Raw genomic sequence first — 27,839 nt, 5'->3', positions numbered from 1 at the left:
GGCCGTAGATTAGAAGCTACGAGGTAAGAGACAAAATGTACCCGCAATACCAAAGTACTAAACGCTTCACTGTATCTTGGAGGAATGTACTTACAAAAAAAAAAATCAATCACCCATAACAACGAACCCACCCGACCCGTCCTTATCAAAACAGATCAGACGAAGACTTGATGGAGAGGGCCAGGCACACAACCCGGCCATCGGTCGCCTGGGAAACCAGATCCATCCACGGCTCAGGAGTCCTCTGTGCGTGGACAGGGTGTACTCCAGGAATCAAGTCCGTGCAATTGTACCTAATAATTTTCTCATAAAAAACTCACTGCGCATTCCACCCTCAACGAACAACACGCTTGGCAAAACAACATGCACGGCAAAGGAAACCGGCCGCTCGCACACTCTCCTCTCCTGCCTCCTTGTATCATACCAAGTCACGGACATGCGCAGACGTCGTGATGCGCATTTGATTCAAGTATTTTACAGTTTTATAAAAAATACTCACTGCGCATTCACCAATCAACGCGCGCGGCAAAGGAAACCGCCGCGCACACACGCTCCTTTGCCCTAAGGTAAGCAATTACGGCGGACTCCCGCTTTCGTTTTCCGCCGGCCTGCGAACAGGAAGTCAGGCAGGCCGGGCGGGACAACCGGAAGTAGGAGGGCGGGAGCCTACCCCGCCTCCCACGGAAGAGCCGCGATTGTTTGGCGCACCGGAGCAGGCAGGAGCCTACCCTGCGCCCCGGTGCCGAAGAAGGGAAGAAGAGTCTTGCTGCCGGTGGGAGCCGCTGCACTGAGGATGCCGGTGAGTGGGGCTTCGCCTTGTTGGGGGGGGGGGCATCTGTGTGCGCGCGCGCGGCGGCGGACTGTGTATGTGTGTGAGCGTGCATGTGTGTGTGTATGTGTATGTGTCCTGGAGTCTGTGTGTATGCGTGTGTGTGACGGGGGGGGGGGGGGTTGCCTGTCTGGGTGCCTGCGTGTCTGTGTAAGTGTAAATGCGTGTGCGTGTGTGTGGAGCCGAGAGGAGAGGGGCTGGTGTGTGTGGAGGGGTCTCTGTGTATGCGTGTAGGTGACGGGGGTGTGCCTGTGTATGCGTGTGTATGTGCGCATGCGTGAGTGCTGTGTATGCGTGTGGCTGTGATGTGCGCATGCGTGAATGTTGACGCGCGTGCACGCAGCTCAATCCAGCCGCTCGTCACAGTTTTGTGTCCCTCATTCCCCCGTGTCAGACGACTATAAGTCTCCAGCCTGGACGCATCCTTCGGATGCGATGTCCAGGCGAGACCTAAAAATGTGCTTTATTTATTAAAAAGCAATTACAGACATGGTGGTCAGTTGTTTTCAGCAGGCCATCATCCTTGAGATGGCCTCCAATCATGGGAGGTCCAGTGCTTAATTTGAGCTGGTGGTTGACGGTGTGACCCACTGGAACTCTTTTTCTGGGTCGGTGAGACTCATTGGCGCTAATTTCTCTTTATCAGATATTCTCCGGGAGCAAGCGAGGGGAAAACATACAAACGGGAAAGAAGAAGGAAGAGCAGACTGAAAAACGTCAACAAAGGAAGAAAGCAGGAGCCTACAAGAGTGAGATAGAGTTACAGGGAGTTTCTACCAGTGGATTAAAGAAGCAGGATGTAGATTCAGTACTACACAGCCTTGGTATTTGGTGAAGTGACATTTAATAGCACCGGCTGATGTCTTTTGAGCAGTGCCTAGAGCATCGGCACTCATTATGTTACATATTAAGCACTGTAGGATACCTCATTAATGGGAACCTCATTAATATTCATGAGGTATGTCGAATTGTGACACACTATGATTTGATATTTTGCAAAATACCTCTGGTCACAAAAATACTGGTAGCAAATTGTGACCAGTACTTTGCAACTGGTGTTTGGTACATCTGGCCCAATGTTTACATCCAGCCCCAGTGAAACATCTCAACTGTGTTTTTCTACTGTGTGCTGAATTACACCAGTGCACTTTTATTGGACGAAACAGAGGGTTCTCTCTTTCCTTTACAGTCTGACCTGCTGCCGCAACTCATAGGCAAACGTATGACTTCTCTGTCAAAGTGGTGGTCAGTGGGCCACTGGATGTCAATAAAGCACAAATGGAACTCCAAAAGTCACTTCCACACTCAGCACCAATCAAAGGAAACAAAAGAGATAGTGTGATGAGTTGCACTTTACAACCTGCTAAGAGATAAATGGAGATCTTAAAGTAATTTTGACTTCCCCAGGCTGTAGGTCCTTGGGAAATGATTCGCTGTTAATATTCTCTTTAGAAATGCTACGTAGGTATGCTTTTTGTGTGTGTAAAAATGCTCATAATAATATTTTATGTAGCACAAAATGGAAGGTAACTTTTTTGGCACTTAATAATAAGTATTTTTCTACTCACGAGAATGCATTTACCAATGTTAGAACAAGGCAAGACTGAGTGAAAACCTTTAAGGTTTCACACGTATATCTAACCAAGTACAATGAACTGTTTGCAGCAGGCCCATAACTGAAATAGCTATTTGATTTAACATTTTATTTTTATTTGTTTTTTAATGCAATACAACACATGAGCCGAGGGTCTAATTAGTTTGGTGAAGCATTACTATATCACCATCACTTAAATGCTGTTATGTAATTAACCAATAGGTAACCACGTTGCACCCCACTCTGCCCATTCCCCCAACTTTAAAATAACACGAGAGAAGGCATTCAACTAGCAGGGCATGTTTATGTGAGGATGTATACTGTGCAGTACCAGGTGCCCAACTAAAGGAGAAAATTGGCTTTGAGTCGCCCCATTTAACAGATTTATATGTGCGTTGCATTGTGCTTGCTAAGTGGAGTAAGAACGTCAAAAGCTCCGGGACCAAAGGAGTTGTGTCAGATGTCTTGGCTAAACATTTGCCGTGCTCTTAAGTAGGAAATATTTGGAAAGAGATGTTCGCTCTTAGACACATTTTCTACCACAGATAGTCACCTCACTGTGAACTTGTGTTCTGACTGCGTGAGCCTGTGCATAAACTGCTACTTTGTCAGCAGGTGCCAACATATATAGAGCAATGGATGGAGCCTCCTCCTTTAGAGGGCTATGATCTGTCTCGCTGCCCCTACCAGGTGCATTGTTAGACTCCAATTGTGGGATGAGTTGCCTTCCAGTCCTTCTGGTCTAATCCCAAGTAGCAACATGTCTGAGGTGTCTGGATTGAGAAAACTTAGTTGTGTCGCAGGACTTCCTTCCAAAAGGTCTATAGGACTATGCAAAGTCATCAAATGTGATGAAAAGTCTGGTGGTATCTAGCTGTCTGGACACAGAAGTTCCATCATTATTAATGAAGACGGAAGGCTTTGCCTGCATTTAAAAACCCATAAATAAATGGTGCTGAAGGAGAATGGAGCCTTGGAAAGTGAGGGTATGTGCATAATTCCCACCTTGGCATCTACCTTGTGAAACTCACAGGGAAACCTATTAGGGACCCTCAATGTCCCAGCCAACATGCTAGATTGGGCACTACAGATGACCAAACGCCACTGAACACCCTCTGATCAAAACTGGGTTTCGAAGGCATCAATCTTCAGTTGTACAGATCCGATCTGAATAAAACCTCTCCGTTCATCCAGGTGGCTAGTTTCACATTAGACCTCATCCACGTGACATGCCTAGTTACTCAAGGAGCCACCAAATGTCAAGTAATCTTGAGTTTCAAAACAGAGTCCATCGAAGTCATCTTGGCTGACTTGAATAATAAGATCCAACATAATTCACACAATGAAATGTGACACTACCTAAACATCTCCTGGCTGCACCTGCACCTGCCCTGACATATAACACCCCTATAGCACCATCAATCATCCAGGAAAACTGAACTTAATAAAAACTGCAGCATCAAATAGCGTTTATCCAGCTGGCTAAAAGCCGGTGTTCAAAGTCAAAAACAGTAGCAGTTATACTGTGGCTCAAAGAAATTGACTCACCAGCTGAGTCAAGAACATTGAGGTCGTGGGATCATTACTTAACAAATACCTCAACAAAACCCCCAAAACTACATTTACAACAAGTAAAGAATTTCTTTCAGCAATTTGATTAAAAATGCTAGGAGATGCCAAATAACAACTATTGAAAAAAATGGATACCTTATTTAGCTAAAGACAGCTCCCTTCGCCCTGCTCCTGTGTGGTATCGTTACCTGCATTGTTGTTTCTTGAACTGCCTAACTGCTGCCTAACTGCTACTCCCTACTCAGCGTAGCGCTGCAGCGCGAGTGCCATTGCTACATTATTGGGCCATTTAAAACGCTTCAGGGGGATTGTTGACACGGCGCTCTAAGATCTCTGCCTTTGCAACGCCTCGGGGGTATTGTGATAACGGCGCTTTACCTGTCACTCTGATTTCTATAGCGCGATTCAGCAACAAGCGTCGTCAATTGCCTGAGCCCCAGCCTACCTCCAGTTTCGTTTTCCCTACGCTGCCGCCATTTTAATTTTGTTGTTGTTGGTGCCTCAGAGCCCGGCCCCCACAGCCCGCCCCGCCTCCCAGCTGACCCTCCCTCGCCCCTCCCCCTCCTCCATCCATATATGACAGATGCATTTTCGCACAGCCTCCACGCGCAGCGTTCGCGTCCCATGCGCGCCGAAGGTGCGCCAAAGGTAAGCCCGTCTGCGCCCGTCCGCGCCTGGACTGCGCCCAGCGCCTGTCCCCCTGCCCCCCACCCTACTCAGCCCACCAGATTCACATATGATGCCGTAACTCTCCTCGCCCTCAACCCCGGATGTACTCCACAATGCTGCGAAGTCACCCCTGGACATACCCACGGCCCATTCGCCTGCCTCTCCTGCAAGTTCAACTGTTCCAGGACCCTCACCAAACCCACCTCCTCCATACACAGCCCTGACTAACCGCCTGAAGTGCATCCTGCTCAACACCCGCTCGGTACACAGACACGCAACGGAACTCTGGGACCTTCTCGATACTGCGTCACCGGACATCGCCTTCCTCACAGAAACATGGATGAACACATCATCAGCACCCGACATCGCCATAGCCATTCCGGACGCCTACAAGATTACCCGCAAAGACCGCACCAACCAAACAGGAGGAGGCATCGCCATCATCCATAAAAACACCATCAAAGTCACGACCAGCTCCGATGATAATCTTGCAACTGCCGAACATCTCCACTTTCAAATCCACACCGACCCTAGGACCACACTTAGAGGCACCCTCATCTACAGGCCTCCAGGCACCCGCACTCAATTCAGCGATGACATCACTGACTTCGTCAGCCCACATGCCCTCGCCTCCGAGAACTACATTCTTCTAGGAGACTTCAACTACCACCTTGAAAACAAACACGACAGCAACACCACCACCCTTCTGGACAACCTGGCCAATCTCGGACTCAAACAACTTGTTGACACCCCCACCCATGTAGCCGGACACACGCTCGACCCTATCTTCACCTCCAGCAAGCACATCTTCTTCTATCGCACCACAGCCCTCCACTGGACGGACCACAGCTGTGTTCACTTCAGCTACAAAACCACCTTGACCCACAACCGCCCACTACCTCTCCCTCGGAGAAACTGGAACAAAATCACTTCCGATCAACTCATCACATCACTCAACCAAAACCCTCCCTCCCTCTCATTGGACCCAAACCAAGCGGCCACCAATCTCAAGCATTGGATCACCCACAGTGCTGACGAATTAGCACCCCTGAAAAAACACCAGATCAAATCAGCCAGCAAAAAGGCTCCCTGGTTCAATGATGACCTTAAAAAATCCAAAAAGTTATGCCGCACCCTGGAGAAAACATGGAAAAAAAACCCGACCACAGACAACATGTCCACCATCAAGGCAGCCACCCGCAAACACCACCAACTGATTCGATCCGCCAAGAAATCAGCATTCAAGGATCGTCTCGACAACAACACTCACAACAGCAAGGAACTTTTCAACATCGTCAAAGAATTCACCAACCCCAGTGCAGCATCCAACGACATCACTCCCTCCCAAGACCTCTGCGATGCGTTATCCTCCTTCTTCTACAACAAAATTGCCGACATCCACAACAGCTTCGTGAACACTCCCAGCGCTCAACCCTCCCCACCCCCCTCAGATCCTACCCCGCCTACTAACATCCTTAACGCCTGGAAGCCAATCACCACACCATCCGCCTAATGAACTCAATCCACTCTGGCTCGCCAACCGACCCCTGCCCCCACCACATCTTCAACAAAGCGGACTCCATCATCGCACCCCATCTCCGTGATATCATCAACTGCTCGTTCAACTCTGCCATCTTTCCAGAAAGCTGGAAACACGCCGAACTCAGCGCCCTTTTGAAGAAACCCACAGCAGACCCCTCCAAACTGAAAAACTACCGACCCATATCCCTCCTCCCATTTCCGGCCAAAGTCATTGAGAAAGCCGTCAACAGCCAGCTCGCCGCCTTCCTTGAATCCAACAACTCCCTTGATCCATCTCAATCCGGGTTTCGAGCCAAACACAGCACCGACACTGCCCTCATTGCAGCCACTGACGACATCCGAACACTACTGGACAACGGTGAAACAGTAGCCCTCATTCTACTCGACCTCTCCGCCGCTTTCGACACAGTCTGCCACAGTACCCTTATACAACGCCTCAGCAACATCGGAATACAAGGAAAAGCCTTGGACTGGATCACCTCATTCCTCGCTGGGAGAACTCAAAGAGTCCGACTTCCCCCATTCAACTCTGAGGCCACTGAAGTCATCTGCGGCGTACCACAAGGATCTTCACTCAGTCCCACCCTCTTCAACGTTTACATGAGTCCACTTGCCTCCATCGCGCGTCAACACAACCTTAACATCATCTCTTACGCCGACGATACCCAGTTAATCCTCTCCCTCACCAAAGACCCTAACACCGCCAAAACCAATCTTCACGAAGGCATGAAAGAAGTAGCCGAATGGATGAAACATAGCCGCCTAAAACTCAACTCAGACAAAACGGAAGTGCTCATCCTAGGATCTTCCCCCTCTGCTTGGGACGACTCTTGGTGGCCCTCCGCTCTGGGCACAGCACCCACACCCACAGACCATGCACGTAACCTCGGCTTCATCCTAGACTCCTCTCTCTCAATGTCCAGACAAGTCAACGCAGTCTCATCCTCTTGCTTCAATGTACTTCGCATTCTCAAAAAGATCTTCCGTTGGATCCCCCTCAAGACAAGAAAGACTGTCACACACGCACTGGTCACGAGTCGACTGGACTATGGTATCACACTATACGCCGGAACCATAGCAAAATTACAGAAAAAACTCCAACGCATCCAGAACGCATCAGAGAGACTCATATTAGACCTCCCTCGCCAGGATCACATCACCGAACACCTAAGAGACCTCCACTGGCTTCCCATCAACAAAAGAATTACATTCCGCCTTCTCACCCACGCACACAAGGCCCTCTACAATCTAGGACCTGAATGCCTCAACACTCGCCTGTCCTTCTACAAACCCACCCACCAACTAAGATCGTCCAATCAAGCCCTTGCCGCTGTCCCGCGCATCCGTAAATCCACCATGGGCGGCAGATCCTTCTCCTTCCTTGCCGCCAAGACCTGGAACTCACTCCCCACTCACCTCCGCCTTACCCAAAACCACAGCTCCTTCAGAAAAGATCTTAAAACCTGGCTGTTCGACAAATAATGAACCCCTTCCCCAAGCGCCTTGAGACCCTCTGGGTGAGCAGTGCGCTATACAAATGCTTGAACTTGAACTATTGTTGACACTGAATCCGTAATGGAGGCTACACTTTTATCATCAAGCAATGCAAAACATAACCCACCTACGGAATAGTTCTTGAACACATATATAGAGTGGGTTGAAGGGCCCATCTGTTGCTGAAATTGCACTGATAGCTTATTTCCTATAAGCATCATACTGTGACTGAGTTGCAGAAGGCAAAGGTACAACTGAAGAGATTGATCATATTGTCTAATTTATTAGTTTGGTGGGATATGCCAATTCTTGTAGGCTCTTGGTCAAGATGTCTTCATGTCTTGAGAAAAACTCTTGAGATTTGAACAGTTCCTATGCAGAGGGAGAAACTGGCCCACGGATAGGTTGCCCCTTAGGGACTTTGTTTGCATCAACGCTGTTGCAATACCATGAGACAATGATCTGTCAGTTTTCCGGAAATGTCTGTAGCCAGCCTGCCTTCAGATGGATAGATTACGACATCCAGAAAAGTGACTAGCGTTGACTAGTGAACTTCAAACTAGAATTCAGACTATTCAGCGAATACAAAAACATAAAAGATGGTGGCTTTCTCACCTTGTCATATAATCAGAATGCTGTTGATGTAACTTTTCCAAACTATGATCTACCACAGGAAGGGAGTATTGTTGGGATAGATGTAATTGACCTAAAAAATTATGTATATAGAGATTGGCTCGACGGGGGGCGCCCTAATGTGGAGATAGAGTTGGTCTTCAAAAGTGAAGACGTTCTCTGTAAGTGCGCCAGTGCTTGATTTGTAAATAAACAAGTGACAGGGCCTTGTCAGGAGGCCATTGCAACTTGCACCATCCATTGCCCCTGACAGCACTGCCAATGACAGTACCAACACAACTACTAACAATCATACAGATACAAATGTGACATTTTAGACTGTTCTAGATGCCCAAAGCATAAAAAATGGCTTAGGTAACTGGTGTTAGCCATTTTGAATGACGATTGAATTAATAAACAACTGCTGTTGTGCTGATCTCTAAATTAGATGAGCAGCCCGTCATGTGGCAGATTGTCATTAGAACCATTGCTGACAATTATGTACCGGTTCCGAGCACCAAAAACCATCAGCTCAAATTAAGCACTGTTTGGCTGTTGGAAAATGGCTCTTTCTGTAGGGCCACCCCCAAACATTTTGCCTTCCTTCTCCACTTTTTCTGACCTCGTTTTTGTTGGCTTTAAGACTCTGAGCACTTTACCACTTCTAACTAATGCTAACGTGCATGTAGTCTCTCCCCTAAACATGGCAATATCAGCTCATATCCAATTGGCATATTTAATTGACTTTAATAAGACCCTGGTAAAGTGCACTAAATGTGCCCAGGGCCTGTAAATTAAATGCTACTAATGAATTACAATCTTTAAGTGTAATTCCCAATTGTGAAAAGATAGACTTTTCAAGTTTGGGGTATCTGGAATCACAATTTAAAATCACAACTTACGATTAAGTAATTTAAATTGCAAGTCTGAAAATGCCACTTTCAGAAAGTTACTTGAAAACAAGGGGGGCTAGGCCAAATTGGACAGCACCCAGGTAGGGCCTTAATATATCTGAAAAAAGAAGAAACCTGGTGTCCTAATAATTTATAGATTATTTTTATGACAACCACACTATTTTCATTTAGTGATTGGGTTATTTATTCACCCTATTTTTAACAGCTCTTTCTCTTTGAAGGACTTTTACATCCGTAACATAGAACACTACTATGTAATATACATATTTACATATATCACAATTTGCACAATACTTACACCAATATACAATACTAACATTTTCATAACAAAAACAATACTTTACACAAAACTTTATACAACCATAGATACATCAAGACAAACCAATGTGTTACACAAACTCAAGCAATGGCTCAATTGGATATCATTAAGCGATAATGAAATCTGAACTTAATCCCGAATCAATTCTATTTCTTTTTGATCCTTTAACAGATGTAAGAGTGCTTCAAAGAGAAAGAGCTGTTAAAAATAGGGTGAATAAATAACCCAATCACTAAATGAAAATAGTGTGGTTGTCATAAAAATAATCTATTAAAAATTAGGACACCAGGTTTCTTCTTTTTTCAAACTTTTAGAAAGTTGGCATTTTCTTACTTTAGCGATTTGGTGCCTGCTGCCTGTCTCTGGCCACATGTCTGGAGTGGGTGACTGCTGGGCTTTGTGTATTCCCCCTAAACCAGAGGTCTTCAAGCTTTTGGATGCCGAGACCCACCTGTCAACATTTTCAGGCGTAAGGACCCCTCCTGACAAAAATTTCTAAACCTGTAGGCAGGGCTACTGGAATTATGAGGCAGGTGAGGACCAAATTATGCGACAGGCTTGGCTAAATTGTATGGGTAGAAAATTTAAATAATGTTCTGTGATGCCACATATTTTGGGATAGCATTGCTTTATAATTTTGAAATTTTTTAAACACAGTAACACTAAGGAAGGATTTCACCCCATCAGTACCAGTTTATAACCAAAATACAGCAATTAACATCAGAAAGATGTCTAGTCAACCTTTGTGAAGGGCCTCCCACTCCGCAGGAATATGTGCTGCCAGATTAGAAGCAGGGACATTTTAAGGATTTGGGGGGCCCTGGGCCAAACAGATTTTGGGGGCCCATGTTCAGAAAAGCTTTGAAGTTATGATCCAATTTCAGCTCTTTCATCCTCTCTTTGGACAGGTCACTGATGATGCACAGATACACTCGTCCAAATTTTAATTGTGTTTACATCTAATATTCAGGGATAGTGACTTGTGTTTTTAATAATGTAACACAGCAGCAGCTCAATAATATTACTGCAAACAATCTCTGTGATGCCTACCCATTTCTCATATGTGAGCCCTGTTTTGATCTAAAAGCAACTTTTTATGGATGTTGCATGAAACATACATAAACACAACATTTCTCTGCAATATTCCTGTAATAGGAGCTCAAGCATCACTGACATTAAAGAACAAGTTACTTACCTTCAGTAACGCTTTTTCTGGTAGATACTATATCTGCCTGTGGATTCCTCACCTTGTGAATATCCCCTTGCATCAGCAACATTTGGAAATTCTTTTCGTAGCCTCGCGCCAACGTGGACTTGGACGTCATAGAGACACGGCATCGCTCGCGACTCCGCTGACGTCACCGACGCCTACAATAGGCCCACGCCGGCGTGATGACATCAGTTCCGCCCTTTTTTCCGTGCCATCGAGGCACACGGACGGACCAATGACAGTAGAAATATACAAGGTATACACAATAGCCAAGGAGAAACACACATAGTGTGAAGCAAGTGCAAGAAAGCAATGGAAACATCTCCTTAACATTACAATATATAAACAATACATTATAGAAACTCTGGTAAAGAAGAGTGGACAATGGGGAGGCGGGTGGGTCAGTGAGGAATCCACAGGCAGATATAGTATCTACCAGAAAAAGCGTTACCGAAGGTAAGTAACTTGTTCTTCTGATAGATACATCTGCCGTGTGGATTCCTCACCTTGTGAATAGAGTCCCACAGCAGTCCCCACTCCCGGAGGAGGGTGTCCACTCTTCTAAACCAGGAAATCTTGAAGGACAGAGCGCGCAAAGTGTCCGTCCCTCCTCACTTCGGTATCTAAGCAGTAATGCTTCGCGAAAGTGTGGAGGGAAGACCAAGTCGCCGCCCTACAAATGTCCTCAACAGGAACACCTCTAACCAATGCTGAGGTTGACGACTTAGCTCTAGTAGAATGAGCCCTTATACCCTCTGGAGGTTCCTTACCGGCCAAAGAGTAGCAGATCTTTATACACAGAACGATCCACCTTGACAAGGTTCTTTTATGGACCGCTCTTCCTCTTTTGCAGCCAGCAAACCCAACGAAGAGCTGGTCATCCAAACGACAGTCTTTAGTTCTGTCCAGGTAAAAAGACACCGCCCTCTTGGGGTCCAGACGGTGTAACCTTTCCTCCTCCTTGGAAGGATGTGGGGGAGGATAAAAGGTAGGGAGGGTAATGGATTGACCAAGGTGGAAAGGAGTCACCACCTTAGGAAGAAAGGAGCCCTGGTCCTTAGAACCATTCGATCAGCATGAATGGTCAAGAAAGGGGGCTTGGAACTAAGAGCTTGAAGCTCACTTACCCTCCTTGCCGAGGTTATTGCAACGAGGAAGACTGCCTTAAGAGTCAAAAGCCTCATAGGACATTTATGAAGAGGCTCAAAGGGAGCACCCATCAAAAAAGGTCAAGACAAGATTTAAGTCCCACTGAGGCACAATAAAAGGAGTAGGAGGGAACTTATTTGTGAGGCCCTTCAAAAACCTTAAAACTACAGGAGACTTAAAAAGAGATGGCTGGTCAGGCAAACAAAGAAAAGCCGACAGCGCCGAAAGATAGCCCTTAACGTGGCAACAGCAAGCCCTTGCTGCGCCAGAGAAAGAGCAAACTGAAGAACATCGGACAAAAGGGCTCTCAAAGGGTCAATAGAATTCTCACCACACCAAGTGACAAATTTTGACCATCTATATGAATAGACAGTTTTAGTGGAGTCACGCCTGGCTGACAAGATGACATCCACCACGTCAGGCGTGAGAGAAAAGGAAATCAGGTTGCCCCGTTCAATCTCCAGGCATGAAGGTGCAATGTCTGGAGGTGGGGGTGTAGAACCTGCCCCTCCATCTGAGAGAGGAGGTCTGCCCTGAGAGGGAGACGGAGCGGCGGGTGAGAGGAGAGGTGGAGAAGATCTGTATACCACACCCTTCTTGGCCAGTCCGGGGCGACCAATATAACTTGGGCCCGGTCTTGGCGAATCTTCCTCAGAACCAGAGGAATCAAGGGTATGGGAGGAAACGTGTAAAGGTGTTGATTTCCCCAACTCAACTGAAATGGGTCCCCCAAGGCTCCTTGCATCGGATACTGGAGACTGCAGAAGGACGGGCAGTGAGCATTCTCACGAGTGGCAAACAGGTCCACCTGAGGAGTCCCCCACGTCTGAAAGACGTGACATACCACCTCCGGGTGAAGCCTTCACTCGTGGTCGGCAGAGAACTGTCGACTGAGACTGTCTGCACGCACGTTCAGAACTCCGGCCAGATGATTTGCCATCAGACAAATCTGGTGGTCCTGAACCCAGGACCAGAGACGCAGAGCCTCTCTGCAGAGACACTGCGACCCCACTCCTCCCTGCTTGTTGATGTACCACATTGCGGTCGTGTTGTCCGTCAGGACTTGGATCGACCGACCGCGAAGGGAAGGGAGGAAGGCCTTGAGCGCCAGACGTATCGCCCGGAACTCTAGAAGGTTGATGTGAAGCAACCTTTCCTCTGGAGACCAAAGACCCTTGACCTCCAGATCCCCCAGATGAGCACCCCACCCTAGAGTGGAGGCATCCGTTATCACTGTGGCCACCGATGGAGGTAGTTGAAAAGGCTTTCCTTGTGACAGATTGCCTTCCACGCTCCACCAAGACAGATCCGCTGCAGTTTCTCTGGAGATCCTCACTGACTCCCCAAGATCTCTGTTGTGCTGATACCACTGCCTGCGGAGGCACCACTGGAGTGCCCTCATGTGCCAGCGTGCATGGTTGACCAACAGAAGGCAAGAAGCCATCAGACCGAGCAGGCGAAGGACCTTCAGGACTGGAACGACCGCTCCATTGAAAAATAAAGGAATCATTTCCTGAATGTCGCGAATCCTTTGAGGAGGAGGGAATGCACGACATACAGTAGTGTCCAGTACAGCACCTATGAACAGGTTGCGCTGGGAGGGCACCAGGTGAGACTTGGGTACATTTATTGAAAAACCCAACCTGAACAACAACTGAGTTGTCTCTTGCACATGATGGAGCACCTTCTCTGAGGACTCCGCTTTGATCAGCCAGTCGTCCAAATAAGGGAACACTGGTATCCCCGACCTCCTGAGATGAGCTGCCACCACCGCCATCACCTTGGTGAAGACTCGAGGCGCAGTAGTAAGACCAAACGGAAGGACCGCAAACTGGAAGTGTTGCGATCCCACCGTAAAACGGAGATACTTCCTGTGCGACTTCAGGATTGGGATGTGGAAATACGCATCCTGCAAGTCGAGCGACACCATCCAGTCTCCTTCCAGCAGCGCTTGAAGAACCTGAACAAGGGTGAGCATCTTGAATTTCTCCTGTTTCAGATAGAGATTCAAGATCCTGAGATCCAGGATTGGACGTAGTCTGCCATCCTTCTTGGGAATCAGGAAATACCGGGAGTAGCATCCCTGACCCCTTTCCTGCTCTGGGACCACCTCAATCGCACCCTTTCACAACAGAGTTAGCACCTCCTCCTGCAGAAGAGACAGATGTTCCTCGGTGCAAAAGCCTTGACAAGGAGGGTAATTTGGAGGGAATTCCCGAAAGGGAAGGGCATACCCATTTTCTACAAAATTGAGAACACAAAGATCTGATAACCGATTCCCAATCCTGTAGAAAATGGGTAAGCCGACCCCCCACCGGACCCACATGATCCTGAATAGCGGATCTAGGGCTGCTTTTCTGAGGCAGGGGGGTTGGAAGAAGAGGAGGAGGAAGAGGCCTGACGTCCATGAGGACGCGCTCTTTGCTTTTCCCTGTACGATCTGTACATAGAATTTTGCTGCTGCTGCTGTTGCTGCTGCTGCTGCTGACCTTGTCGGTAATTCCGAAAGGAAGAGCGACCAAAGCCCCTGAACCTCCTGTTGGACGAAGAGCCTCTGATCTGGAGACCTAAAGACTTAGCTGTCGAAAGGTCCAGCAAAAAACAAACCAGGAAAAAGGGGTTCGAACAATTTTGATGAACCTGTGGTTTGTGTATTAAAAGATCCACACTTCATGGGTCTCGGGAGGGGGTTGGTGGCGACAATGGCACACCGCCCGCAACACCAAACACCCGCTAGGCACCTAACGATCTCCTTGAACCGGACCCCGTGGATCATCCACAGGTTCATCAAAATTGTTCGAACCCCTTTTTCCTGGTTTGTTTTTTTGCACTTTTTTGACACATAATTCTGTTTTTTAACTGTCACATCCTCTGGCTAGGGTGGGCCTTAGCGCGCCTACACCACCGAGGTACACAATTACATGGTCCTGACGAATGCCCAGTAATATCCATACACTTAAAGGGCAGAAACATGTTGACCCCGCTGTAATTAAAAGGGGAAAACACCCAACACATTAGTTGGTATATTTCCCTGCACATACCTTTTAACCAATACCCAGCTAACCACGGAATAAAGTTTTTTTGTTTGGTAAAGCTGTTTGGTATTTTTTAAACTCACTTTTTTCATACACTTTGTCACAAAAAAATCCCGCTCCGCAGTAACCTGGCGTTGCAGCACACTAGGGAGGCATTCGGCTTCTCCTGGTGGGCCCGATGATGAAGCATGTCACCACCCAGGGTGGTGAGTGAGGGCTTCCAAGAAATCCCTGAGAAATTCTTGCTCAGGTTGATTTGATTCTCTTTTCTTCTCTGTGCTGGACACTACTATCCCTGTGTGGGCACTCTTCTGTTGATTGTAATATTACCTGGGGGACCGAGAGTGCCTCTTCCCTCTCTCTCTAGTTGTTGTTATTATTTCTCTGATTACCACTACAACAGGTGTGTTTTTATAGCGCCTAGTGCCACCAGCTGCATTCATTATTGCGGGTTCATACATATGTGCAGACAACCACTCGTGCAGTCCCTCTTGTGAGCATGAGAAACTCTCTGATTACCACTACAACAGATGTGTGTGTATAGCGCCTAGGGCTGCCAGCTGTATTCATTACTAGCAGCCCGTCCCAACGTTGTCCGGGAGCAATCAGGCTTCCCCGACCCCCGCCTGCCCCGACATTGTCCAGCATTTTGGGCCCCCGCCCGCCCTGTCCTCCGCCTGCCCCGACCCCCGCCTGCCATGACATTGTCCCCGGAGCCTTACCTTGTGAAATGCTGAAAAGTACACAATTATGGCAGTATAAAACAGAGGACACTGTGTGTAAACGTTGCATTTAATTCCTTTTAATGACTCACTATTAGTGTTTTCTATGATGCTGATCACTTTTGGTTAAGTCATTGTGTGCCCACTGATCGATGATAAATTGCAGTCTTACTTCCTTGTTTATGCAATGTTCCGGTGTTTGATTTTCGAAATCCAGTGAACCTATCAACACAGCCCAGCTTGGGTGACAGACTTACCACTATGCAAAGGCCTCTACCACGGTCTGTCAACAGAATGTGCGTAGGTCCCCGTCCCCCGCCTGCCCCGACATTGTCCGTGTTAAGGCGCTCTGAGTGCCCCGCCTGCCCCGACATTGTCCCCCGGAGCCTTACCTCTGCCGCCGCTCCTCAGTTCACCGCTCCGCCGCTCACCTCTGTTCTTCGCCGCTCCTCAGTTTACCGCTCCGCTGCTCACCTCTCTTCCCGCCGGTCCGCTGCTCCTCACCGGCCACTCGTCACAGCTCCTCCCCCGTGTCATGTCCGCCCGGTCCGCTGCTCCTCAGCGGCCGCTCGTCACAGCTCCTCCCCCGCGCCATGTCCGACGCTCCTCCTTGCGCTCCTGACGTGAGCACGCAGGTCGCGGCCGGCGCTACTTCTCAGGGACTACTTTTTTTATGTAAATTTTTTTAAATATAACATATTTTTTTACTTTATATAGCCTATGTCCATCTGCGCACCCTGAGGATTACAAAGATGTATCGGGTGTGTGGATTGGCGCTATGGTTCCCGAGTTTACCCGCCTCAAAGCCTCAAAGTTCTTCCTTTATAATAGTAGTATAGATAACACGCTCGTATTATCCCTGTGCAGTCCCTCTTGTGAGTATGAATGACTCTCTGATTACAACTGCAATTACAACAGATGTGTGTGTATAGCGCCTAGTGCCACCAGCAGCATTACTTATAGCAGGTTCGTACGTATGTGCAGACAACCGCTCGTGCAGTCCCTCTCGTGAGTATGAGTGACTCTCTGATTACAACTGCAATCACAACAGATGTGTGTTTATAGCGCCTAGTGCCACCAGCTGCATTCATTATAACAGGCTCGTAGTTGTGCAGACAACCGCTCGTCCCTCTTGTGACCGTCACTCTCTGCTACTACGGATTACAACTGTAATGTTAATATTTGTGTATGACGGTATAGCGCCTAGTGCCGTCAGCAGCATTACTTATAGCAGTCCGCTCTCCTGCTGCCCGCAGGAGAAGAGGATGGACAGGCGCCTGTGGCTGTAGATGAGACTCAACATGTTGACCTGCGTAAACTGATAGCTGTGTCTCTGTTATCTGCGAAGCGCGGTGGAGACAAGGTGCGAGAAGAGCGGGAGGCGGGTGTCTTGGGTGAGAAAAGCAAGGGCAAGACCCGCGAAGGAGCCGACGACAAGATCACAGATGGCGAAGTGCAGTCCAACCGGCAGATGTACTACACTATCCACAAAACCTTCCCCGATCTCCAGGTATCGCTCTCTGGGGCCAGCTACTGACAGTAGCCCTGTATGTGTGTTCGTGAGAGAGAGAGATTGTGAGCTTGAATACCTCTCCAGTCCCAACTACTGTTTGGTGGTCACTGGCAACTTCCCCACCACAATATTTCTCCTATAGCACACCATGCAAACCATCCTCTCACTTCATACAGTTGTTAATCTCCCCTGATTTCAACAATGCCAACATTGAGGAAATAGAAATTTTACTTGGCCAATGTGTCCCCTGCATGTACCCGACGTTTAGTGTATGTTCATGCCACCCATGCACTTTCCCTCTCATGCCTGTAACAATAATGCCTCTGCATTTCCGTCCCATGTTAGAATGTCAGTTACCAAGCCTTCCATGAAAGAAACGTTAATTCTGCACTGAGGCCTATGTTGCCAATGTATTTGCATGGTGCACGTTTAAAAGTCGAGATGAACCCGTTTTGTGGCTCAGCCTGAGCCAGGACCCGAATTCAGGCTCCATGCCTCCAGACACTCTGAAAGCTGCAGCTCAGCTATGTATCCCTGACCTCTCGCATACTTTCTGCTCAGCCGAGAGGGGCCCAGCCCGGTCTGCCAAGACAGTATTTTGTTCACAGTTATCTGCTTGCTCCACAGAAACACATTCCTGCTTAGTGAAGAAGGTAAACATAACCTGCCTGCAGAAGATAGGGCCTAGCCTTCCTGTCTCCGTTTAAGTGATTTACAGAGCTCGCATCCATAGAAGGCCCATGGCCCCTACGCAATGCACGAAGAAATATATGCACACACTGGCTCTTGGTGATGAGCAACCTTTGCTCAAGCGACCTTTACTTCAGACAACACATCCTCCAAACTCAAGATATCAGATAATACCAGACGTGCAGGTCGTCCTGACACTCAAGGCTTCTCTACTAGACCGAAAGTCAGCTTCCCCCAGTTACACGTTAATTGCACGTCATGACCAAGTTGCGCGCACAAGTAGGGTAAAGGTTCCCGCTGACTGCGCAGACCCCCTCCATGTATCCACCCACCTATGACTCACCTATGACTCCTCAAAGTGAACGCCTTCTTACACGCCCTTTTGCACGCCCATGTGCTCTTATCTCTCTCTTTCGCTTGCTCCGCCTGGAGCGCTCCGCCTTCTCTATGCAATGCAATGTATGTTTAATGTATAAATAATGTACTCTGTGAATAAAGTTCAGAAGACCCTTCCTGAACCTTAGTGGTGACGGAACCCGATTCTCCCTTAACTCGAGTTACTGAAATAAAGCCCTTTTGAATCGGACACCACGGACTCTGCCTCTCATTATATGCATGACCCTTTGTTTAAGTATAGAAATTCCGACAGGGTAATATTTAATTTACCACATAATTCTGGCGCCCGAATAGGGACAAGTCCCCTTCTCCACGCGCCGGCGATGTAGGTCCAGCCCTTGCCCCCTTCTACAGCTGTGACGGACTTCAAAGTGTACACGCCAGCGGGACTTCCTGCTTACTCCCTCAGGCCCACGGAGGAGACGGACTGCGACCAGGCATCCACACGAGGCGGTGAGGATTGCGGATCATCCCAACCAGAGCCCAAGCCGTGAGAGAGCAAGGTCTGAGGTTTCCAGAGGCCCACCTGTTCCGAGGCGCATGCGCAGCACCGCAGTATCGAGTTCACGCAGTATCGAGTTTCCAAGGCCTTCAAGTTCTGCTTCCCGGTGAGTACCGTTATTGGGAATGCATAAAGAATAACGTTTCAAGACGGGTTCATTTATTTGAGCTCGGTAAAGACGTGTTTGTTCGCACAGGCACGGTAAAGACGGGTCCATTTCGGTGGGCATGGTAAAGACGTGTCTCCTTGTGAGACCGGTATGGTTGTACTGTATTCCAGTGCATAAAGTTAGCGGTTTTCAAGTTCATGTTTTTCCCCATGTATCAGTTAGAATGTATCTGTTTTTAATGTTTTAGTGTTGTAGTGTGAATGGTTGTTTCAGTCTATTTTGATGTATATTGTGTTTTCATTAAGTTAGTTTCAACATGCCACTGTTTTCGAAATTACGTCAGATAGGGACCAGGAAAGGGATACTCGAAGAGTCAGTTCCCGTCCCGCCTAGAGACACACCTGGTCATTTTATGTACAATAAACATGGGCTAGATGCCATATTGTTTTTAGACTTATTGGTAGATTACACGAAGGATCTAGAGGAGAAGTATAGATGGCCTGCCTCAGGAACATGGGATTCTGAATGCATTATGAAAGTAGAGGAAAAGGAAAGTAAGACCGTCCCAGAAAGATGCCATTGAATTATGGCGTAAAGAAGCGCATAGGAGAGCAGAGAAAGAATTCCATCAAGCAGAGAGAAGTAAACAAGCAGCGGAAAAAGCCAGAGAAAAAGAACTGCGGGAAGAGGGGGAACGGGTCAAGGCAGAACAAGCTGATAGAGAAAGAAATGCCCTCGTTGCTGGTATTTATCCTGTCCTCTCAGAAGAATTAGCTAAAGTGACCCCCTCAGCAAAAAACACCGTAGGTCGCATACGCCACCACCTGTACCCTTTAGAGTACGTAGAACAAAGCCGACAGCCTCAGAGGCTTTTATTTCCTCCTATCTAGAAGAGCCCGCACCGGACTATGTAAACGCAGAATTCCCTCCACCCCCATCACAGGATCAGCTTCTACAGCTTCAGCTTCCGCAGGTCGTGAAAGACGACGTAGGTCCCGGGGCAGTGGGAGGGGGGCCACCGACAAAGCCACGAACACCGCCAACGACACAAACACTGCTAGGGCTACCACGAACACCACAAATGACATCAACACCATTTAAGCATACTGTAACAGTTCCACGTTGTATATACGATCCAGTACCAGGAGAAGGTTCAATGCTCGTGTTTTCACTAAGATTAAGACATGCCGTCGACTATTTGATCACATTACCAGGCATGAAGGAACACCTAGATAAAATATACCATTTCATTAGAACGGGGGAGGGACCCGAGAGTATAGAAGAGGCCATGGAACACAGAAAGGTGGAGGTTAAGAATGTCCTTTTACGTTTTATGATTAACTGTCTGATCAGGGAACAAGACCAACCAGACAAAGATGTAAAGAAAGGTCTGACGGATTGGAGTGACAACATAGCTGCCGGTCGGCATGATAGACAGGGACAGACAGAATGTATGTACAAGAAAATACGAAAAGAGATCTTAGAAATACACAGGGAAGAATCTGACGGGAAGTATGAGTCATCATCGGAAGATGTTGAGCCAGAAACCGAGGAAAAGGACAAAATAAATTACGTAGGCAAAGCACGACAGTTTGACAGGCCCAAGTGTCTCGACTACCGCAAACAGGGACATTCTATAAAAGAAAGATATTCCCTTGAAAATCTATTCCAAGCTACTGAAAAAGCACTGAAACGACGGGTAGAGAGCGAGAGACCCCACACCCCACACGAATAGGAATTGGTCCGGCCAGCCGTCCAATGGGTGTCTAATTCTAACATTTATAGCAATGACGTAGTGGCCCAGACTTTCTTGAGCCTTCCGCCGAATGAACAGCGTTTGGCTGGTATTTACATGGTTCAACATTTGATAACATTGTATGAGAGTCAATATTCTGATCCCGGTCCATTGTATAAATTACTGGACGATATACTTCTAGAAAGATGGACAGACTTAGGTACTGAATTAATTAATGTCATTCTGGACCAACGACATAAGTACTTGACTTCTCTGACCACATGCATGCTTCCTGCCCCACACCACGACAGAAAGAACTTACACATAGACAGACAGAACACCCTACGAGAGGTACATCCCGTCAAAAATACAGCGGGTGAGCTTCAACGAGTGTATGTTTACACACCCTTGACGAAACTAGAAATACTGGAAATGAAAAAGATGTTGCCCTGCCATGATAAAGACCCGAGGGGGTTTCACCGAGAATTAAAGGACATTCTCCGCATAGGGGATTACACGTACGCTGACATTATAAAATTATTGAAAGTACTGTTGCCTGCTGGTATTTATGAAAAGCTTAAGGAAAAGGACTGGGAGGTGGGAGAGAAAAAGTTAAGTTGGGCAGAATTGGAAACAGAGGATAAAGGACGGCACCCTGGTGTAGGTCTTGGGGACAAAGCTAAAGCAGTACCTGAACTCCTAATACAGGTTTTGCCGAGACTATTGATTCATAAAAAGGAAGATTGGGATGCTATTTCAGCCTGTAAACAGAAACAAGACGAGGACACAAGTGATTTTTATTCTAGATTCGAGAAATGTTTTTCTATTAATAGTGGCCTTAAGCCCAGTAGCGAGTCATATCCACATCTGTTTGTGAGCAAATTAGTAGAGAATTCCTTACCCCCAATCAAGAATAGAGTACTGAAGGTTGAGAGTACTTGGCAAGTAAATAGCCCTTCCCAAATGTTGCAAATGTTACAATATCACCAGAACAGAATTAGAGAGGAACAGGATCATGAAAAGAGACGCATGAAAGATACGAAAATGAAAGTGCTGGTTGCCCAAACGGTACCAGCTAATGCGAACAAAAAGGGCACGACACTTGTTAATGGGAACTGTAATTATTGTAAACAGCCAGGTCACTTTGTAAAATATTGTGCTGTCCTGAAACACAATATAGCTACAGGCAAGACAAAAGAACGACCGCATCCTCCTAGGCAGAATAGCACCCCACAGAACACGCAACAGACAGTAGCGAATTTTCCACCCCCACCACCACCTGCCACACAACATGCCACACAACAAATGTACCAGTACACACAGTCGGACTATCCAGAATACCAACAGTTCTCATGAAACAGCCTAGAGAGGGAAGTTGGCTTGCCCCTTATTGAGGTTCCTGTAGATCAAGAGGGTCCCTATGTACATAGTCGTGTATTGGGAAAAGACAGAAAATTTCTGATTGACACAGGGGCGAGCAGAACTACCATCAGCCATGACGAGGTTCCAGGGGCACCCCTCTCAGGCTCACAGAATGTTTCCCTGGGATTTTCAGGAAAGCCTATTGTTAACGAAGTGTCGAAACCAGGTTCCCTAGGGGTCGGTCCATTGTCACGTACCTCAGACTTGTTACTTACTAAGTCATGTCCAGAAAACTTGCTTGGTATAAAGACATTAAAAGAACTAGGAGCAGTTATATGTTGTTCTCCGGAAGGGGTACGACTGTTCTTGCGTGATTTTAAGGGACATTATGTGTTGAGGGATTTTGACCACAGACTCCGGAATGTACCACTGCACCTATGGGCACAAGGTCCGACTGACGTAGGTTACATGCACATTACACCACACCGTGTCACTCTCAAAACAGGAGTAGTACTACCACGTATCCGACAATACAAGTTACCACCTGATGCCGTAGTAGCCTTACTGAAAATTGTTGACGAGCTCATTGCACAAGGGGTGGTAGTAGAGACTGACTCGAATGTATGTAATTCACCTGTCATCCCTATTCTTAAACGAACAGACCCTAATGCACCACCAGTTTACAGACTAGTGGTTGACCTTCGAGAATTGAACAAATGTGTAGTCCCTCAATACCCAGTGGTCCCAGACATTTCTTCATTACTGACTGCTATTGATTCTGAGGCAACGTTCTTTACTGTAATTGACATGAAGAACGCCTTTTTCAGTGTCCCAATTCATCCAGATAGTCAGTACCTCTTCGGATTCAGTTTAAATGGACGCAGTTTTAAATTTACGAGAGCTCCCCAAGGTTTTACAGAGAGTCCTAGCATTTACAGCCAAGCATTAAAAAGACAGCTGGACAGTATTCATATGCCTACCAACACTGCACTGCTCCAGTATGTAGACGACATCCTAATCACAGCACGATCAGAACCAGACTGCGAAAATGCATCACTGACAGTTTTACACTTCCTGGCAGACAAGGGGCACAAAGTGTCCCCTTCGAAGTTGCAATTCTGTGCACAGCAAGTGGTGTACCTTGGACACTTGCTGTCCAAGAGGGGTAGACAGCTGACACAAGAACGTATTCAGTTAATTGCTAACCTTTCACAGCCCAAGACACAAAAGGAAGTACGTGCCTTCATTGGCCTCACTTCATACTGCAGACAATGGATTCCCCAGTATGCCTATCTAGCCAAACCACTCATACAGTTGACATCACAGGAGGCAGCGTCTTCGACTGTCCTCCCTTGGACACAAGAATATACCCTGGCATTCGAAGAATTGAAAAGAGCCTTATGTCAAGCACCAGTTTTAGCGACTCCTTGTTACAGCAAACCTTTTACACTTTATGTCACCGAACGAGATGGAACAGCATTATCTGTCCTCACACAAGATCAAGCAGGAAAACACAAGCCTTGTGCTTATTTTTCTAGTACACTGGATCCAGTGGCCCAGGCTCTGCCTGCGTGCCTGAAATCAGTTGCAGCAACAGCCCTAGCCATAAGACAGAGTGACTCCATAGTGTTAGGACACCCCCTGACAGTACAGGTTCCACATGCAGTGGAAGTTCTCTTGAACAGGACACAGACACAGCACTTGACTGTAGCGAGACTGACAGGATATGAACTGACGTTATTCCAGCCACACATAGAGATCAGATGATGCAACATTCTCAACCCTGCTACACTCTTGCCCTCAAGTACAGTAGACACTGCACCACATGACTGTGTGGAAGTAATTAATACAGTGACGAAACCAAGACAAGACCTGACAGACATGGCACTGCCAGACCCTAACCTGACACTCTATGTAGATGGTTCATGCATGAGAACAAGCACAGGAGAGTTAGTGGCCGCATATGCCATGACCACTGATACTGAAGTCATAGAGACACAAAGAATAGACATGCTGTCAGCACAAGCAGCAGAGCTCATCGCTCTGACACAAGCCTGCATAAGAGAAAGAACTTGTTGTTCATGACTTCGGAGTGTTATGGAGGGAGAGAGGTTTCCTGACCTCTCATGGGGCTAAAATTCAGCACGGTCAGCTCATTCAGGCTCTGTTAGAAGCAATACATTTACCTGCAGCCACAGCCATCCTGAAATGCAAAGCACACACAAAAGTTACAGACACCATTTCCCAGGGTAATGACCTGGCAGACCGAACAGCTAAACTTACAGCCCAGACACCAGCAGACACGACAAAGACAGAGGTACCATTACTGGCAAACAGCATGACAGTCAGGGATCCTTCTCAAGATGTACTCGACATACAGACACATGCCACTCCAGACGAAATAAAGAAATGGACTGAAGAAGGAGGGGTCCAGACTGACCAGGGTTGGATGACAAAAGGCAAAGCTACATGGTTTCTCCCAGACTCTATGGTACAAGTCATCATAAACACAGCACATAGTCCAGCACACTTAGGAGAAAAGGCAATGCTAGACAGCTTACAGAATATCTGGTTTAACAAGCACCTGCGTGCAGCAGCGAAACAGAAAGTACGTACCTGTATGATCTTTTGCCAGTTCAATCCAGGCAAAGGCATTCCGGTGGAACAAGGCGGATTTCATCCTCCTGACCATCCTTTTGAAGTTCTCCAGATGGATTATATCCAGATGGACAGATGTAGAGGTTACAAGTATGTCCTAGTAGTTGTGTGTGCACTATCTAGATGGACAGAAGCGTACCCAGTCCCAGATTATACTGCTGTGACCACCGCCAGGCAATTGGTGCGTAAGTTTTTCCCCAGATACGGATTGCCCCGTGTCGTGTACTCAGACAACGGTCAGCCATTTTCCTCTGAATTAATGAAACAAGTGTCCCTTCTGTTAGGATACCAGTGGAAGTTTCATTGTGTACGACACCCAGAAGCAGCTGGACTTGTCGAGCGCCATAATCAGACACTTAAGACGAAATTAGCGAAAGTCTGTGCAGAAAAAGGAGTGGATTGGATGGTAGCCTTGCCGGTTGCCCTCTTTTACATGCGTATGGTAGCTCATTCCAGAACAGGCCTATCGCCTTATGAAGTGGTTTTTGGTAGACCACCGAATATGTGGGGTACGCCTATGCCTAAGAAAATAACTGATGTTGACAGTAACATGCTGACAGATTACCTGGCTTCCTTGATGTCTGCACTACTCTCTTGTCGTTCACAGGTTGCCGCCGCCTTCCCTGACAACACCCAAGTCAAGGAACATGCCATCGTCCCTGGTGACCACGTGTATATTCGGAACTTTGATCGATCAAGCCCCCTTTAGCCACGCTGGAAAACACCGAAATTAGTTTTGCTCACCACAAGGACTGCCGTCAAAGTCGAAGGACGTAAAGGCTGGCTTCATGCCCAACACTGCAAGAAATTCTTTGGAGATCCTGGAACTTTGATCAAAACTAAAGACAGTCCCGATAGTACTGACTCTAAGCCCCCTTTGCTAGAAAAGACTCCGCAACAGGAATATAGGTCCAAGTTACGATCTAGTAAGTCAGACAGCGTTTAATTGTTTAAGTCCACTAGGTGGTGAATCGGTTAGACAGGTTCCTGACATGTATAAGATCGTAGACCAGAATAGTAAAAAGAGCAAGATGAGAGAGAAATACTGCAAGATTTTACGCAGTAGATGTATAGTAACTCTGATTTTTATGTCTCTTCTGTGCATCACTATAATATGTATCAGTTTGACACTACATGTTTTCTTTCCTCCTATTTCTTCACGTATACACTTTTCCTTTAATGACACCGTAGAGCACACATTCAGTGATCTGCCACCCCATGAACTGTCATATCGACTAGCCCTGCGCAACAATACTTTTATTCGAATGTTGCACCATTCACATCAGACCAGCAATGTAACAAATTGCTGGGTATGTGGCCGACTCCCACCTTATCAGAAAACGAAGGGAGTTCTGCCCCTTTTTCCTTTTCCGTTCTCGCACAATGGTTCGTGCGGAGCATGGTTTGCTTTAATGTCATCACTAGACAGAAAGTCTGCCGTTTCTCAGGGTGTCTGGATATGGGGAAACTTGAATACAGTTATGAACGAGGCATGTTTTCCAGACGAAGACGGTCTTCCCCAAAGGAAAGGGACCGATCTAGAAAATGAAGTGTACGAGCAAGGAAATGCTTCCCTTAACTTTATGATTCTGAATGTTCAGTCCGAGCAAAATATAGGTCCACCGTCTATATCAGTCCTACCAGTAAAAGGTGAATTGTGCGTTAGAAAGAAAGGATCAGTGCATTTGGGACACAGTGAATGTAATACTGTAGTCGAGTTTACTGATAAAGGAAAGTCTACCTTCAAAGCTTCCCGCCATTCCTATTTCATTAGCGGTCAGACAGCCTATGTACGTCTGCCCTTAGACTGGGGTGGGACATGTTATATAGCGTTCCTGCTGCCACCTGTCTTTCTTGCCCCATCCAATTATCATCGAGATTCGCGACTAGTACATGTCAGACACAGGAGGGAGATCGATTCCCCAGTGGTTGATCAGACTGAGACAGTTTGGGAGCAATATACAGATTTTATTAAAGGATACTTCTGGTTCGTAGGTCCTGTCCAAAACAGTAAACTCATACGCAGGTTAACAAGAACTCTAGAAGCAGTAGTGAATGAGACTACTTCTGCCCTGGCGAACTTGACCGAACTTGACCGAGGAGCAGTCTGCTATGCGACTTGTTGTTCTTCAGAATCGCCTTGTTCTTGACGTCATCCTGGCAGATAGGGGCGGGGCTTGTAGAGTGATCGGCTCCAGTTGTTGCGTGTTTATTCCAAATAACGCGCCATCTGTGTACGCAGCAATAACAAGACTCCACAAGATAGTTCACGAGATGCATCAGGACCAATGGACTTGGTCCAGTTGGCTCTGGGGTGTAATATCGGGATGGAGATGGACATTGTTGTCATTCCTAGGGATTATTCTGCTTATGATATTCGGTTGCTGTCTCTGTCTGCAATGTGGCCCGGCGATTTGCGGCCTGTGTGCCACTGCCTGTATTCCCCATCCACGTATACAAAAGAAAATAGACGAACAAATGATGCTGTATGATCAGATATACGGTCTCATGAATATAGATGTGTCCTGAAGGGCACAGTAGGAGACAAGGAGGGAATGAGGAAATAGAAATTTTACTTGGCCAATGTGTCCCCTGCATGTACCCCACGTTTAGTGTATGTTCATGCCACCCATGCACTTTCCCTCTCATGCCTGTAATAATAATGCCTCTGCATTTCCGTCCCATGTTAAAATGTCAGTTACCAAGCCTTCCATGAAAGAAACGTTAATTCTGCACTGAGGCCTATGTTGCCAATGTATTTGCATGGTGCACGTTTAAAAGTCGAGATTAACCCGTTTTGTGGCTCAGCCTGAGCCAGGACCCGAATTCAGGCTCCATGCCTCCAGACACTCTGAAAGCTGCAGCTCAGCTATGTATCCCTGACCTCTCGCATACTTTCTGCTCAGCCGAGAGGGGCCCAGCCCGGCCTGCCAAGACAGTATTTTGTTCACAGTTATCTGCTTGCTCCACAGAAACACATTCCTGCTTAGTGAAGAAGGTAAACATAACCCGCCTGCAGAAGATAGGGCCTAGCCTTCCTGTCTCCGTTTAAGTGATTTACAGAGCTTGCATCCATAGAAGGCCCATGGCCCCTACGCAATCCACGAAGAAATATATGCACACACTGGCTCTTGGTGATGAGCAACCTTTGCTCAAGCGACCTTTACTTCAGACAATACATCCTCCAAACTCAAGATATCAGATAATACCAGA

The 27,839-nt window shown here is 47.1% G+C and overlaps 1 protein-coding gene across 4 annotated transcripts in view; it reads right to left on the bottom strand.

Annotated features, from left to right (window-relative positions):
- MYCBPAP (MYCBP associated protein) overlaps positions 1 to 27,839 on the bottom strand; it is a 1,064,843-nt gene that overhangs the window by 136,044 nt on the left and 900,960 nt on the right. The gene's annotated exons all lie outside the window — the stretch shown is intronic.

Source organism: Lissotriton vulgaris, chromosome 7 (genome assembly GCF_964263255.1).
Source record: "Lissotriton vulgaris chromosome 7, aLisVul1.2, whole genome shotgun sequence".
Lineage (NCBI taxonomy): Eukaryota > Metazoa > Chordata > Amphibia > Caudata > Salamandridae > Lissotriton > Lissotriton vulgaris.
This window is presented reverse-complemented; position numbering and strand designations above follow the sequence as displayed.